General features: G+C 41.1%; 1 protein-coding gene across 1 annotated transcript in view; it reads right to left on the bottom strand.

Moving 5' to 3' along the window:
* LOC101854168 (trichohyalin) overlaps nucleotides 1-1,762 on the bottom strand; it is a 20,387-nt gene that overhangs the window by 17,209 nt on the left and 1,416 nt on the right. The window lies entirely within an intron of this gene.

Genomic DNA, 1,762 nt, shown 5'->3' with positions numbered 1-1,762 from the left:
ATATATCTCACACGCACATTCATAATTATACACAGTTACACTCGCATACAAAAAACATCAAAAATATTGTTTTAAAGACGCAAACACAAAACCCCTCCCCTCCCCCGCCTCACACACACACACACACACATACACATACACACACACACACACACACAAACACACTGCCACACACACACACACACTCCCACACACACACATACACACACAAACACACACACAAACAAACACACATACACACTCACACACACATAAACACTCTGCCTCAAATGAAAAACACGCTCAATCAACCCAGATCCGTATTATTATTATTATTTTTATCTCCTATAAAAGTATAAACCCTCTTCACTCCCCACTGTGAGCGTTGCCATGGATAAGGTGACCTTGAAGGAAGCGGCCATGTTGTGACGTCAAAGGAAGAACATGATTGTTTTCCAACCCTCAGAACTCTTTGCTCCGTTACAAGTTAATATTTAAGACAGTGTGTATGGGCTTTGAATTTGAAAAATAAGACAGTTTTCCTGGAATTACTTTTGATTCCATTAGACTTGAGCTTTAAAACTATAAACTGACAACACGGGTTTTATTCATTTTTCCAGTTCACATATTTTTTTTGAAGTTCAAATGTTACATGGGGGCTCTCGTGGCAGAGAAGTTTAGGTTTCCGCCTCTCATTCAAAGGTCCCGGGTTCTAATCCGGGCAGCAACGGTAACATTTTCTTCTCTAAAAGGGTCTCCTTTCACCCCCTTTCCTGCTCTCTAGCAATGTTCTGTCGTCTGCTTTCGTCTCCACTTTCTGCCCCCACCCTCCTTTTCCCCCTCCTCTGGGCTCTTGACTCTTTCTGCAGCCTTTCTACTGCTACTCCTTGGCTTCTTCTTACTGCTGTCTTTTAGCCACACCCCTGATCTTCTGGTAGAAAAGATCTACACCTAGTCTTCTCGGAAAAGGGCTAAACACTCGAAGGTCCCGAGTGCAAGTTGCGCACGTTAAAGATCCCTTGGTAGTCTAAAATCGATAAAAGAAGGCTTCAGCCAAAAAACAACAACCCAACCCTCCCCCCCCAAAAAAAAACAACCCAACGGCTATATCTAATGACACTTTCCTCTGTGATGAAGGGCGTCTTTTAAGCCTTACTAGTGGTTGCAACCACCCTCCCCCACCCCCCCCCCCCATCTACCAGTCTCTCTAACATAAAAATTCCATAAACATAGCAATACATATTTTTATTTCGCATCCTATCTTCCGAATGTGGCTCATTGCCAACAGGGAAATGAATACCGTAAATCGACTAAAATGTCAGGTTATTATTATTAACAAATAGCGATAAAAATGCTTACTGGTGGCCGAATGCAATCAATTTTTACGTGTTCTTCAGAAAAATTAAAACATATTATGTTCAATACTTTGAATGAATTGATGTCTTCTTCCACACGTTGTCAGCAAAACATCGTTTTATTTTCTAATGGACGGGCTCTGGATAGCCAGACGGGAAAATCTAAAAGATTGAATAGCCATCTGCGATAGAAGGTTGTACAGAGCAAAGAAAGCCAAAAAAAAAAAGAAGCCTTAACTTATGAAATGCTTTCATAAGGATGCGAAACTACTCAATTAAAGACGTGATTTTGACAAGTGAAGGCACAGAGACAGACCCAAATTAATAGTTGAAGGAGAGGCAGGGGCAGAAGGGATATAATTTTAAGTCTGATTTCATTTTATGTGCGCTTTTATGTCTGTTGGCGTCTGAGTGTCTGTGTATGTGTG

This window comes from Aplysia californica, unplaced genomic scaffold (genome assembly GCF_000002075.1).
Source record: "Aplysia californica isolate F4 #8 unplaced genomic scaffold, AplCal3.0 scaffold00171, whole genome shotgun sequence".
NCBI lineage: Eukaryota > Metazoa > Mollusca > Gastropoda > Aplysiida > Aplysiidae > Aplysia > Aplysia californica.
The sequence above is the reverse complement of the archived record's forward strand: the minus strand, read 5'-3'. Positions and strand labels throughout refer to the sequence as shown.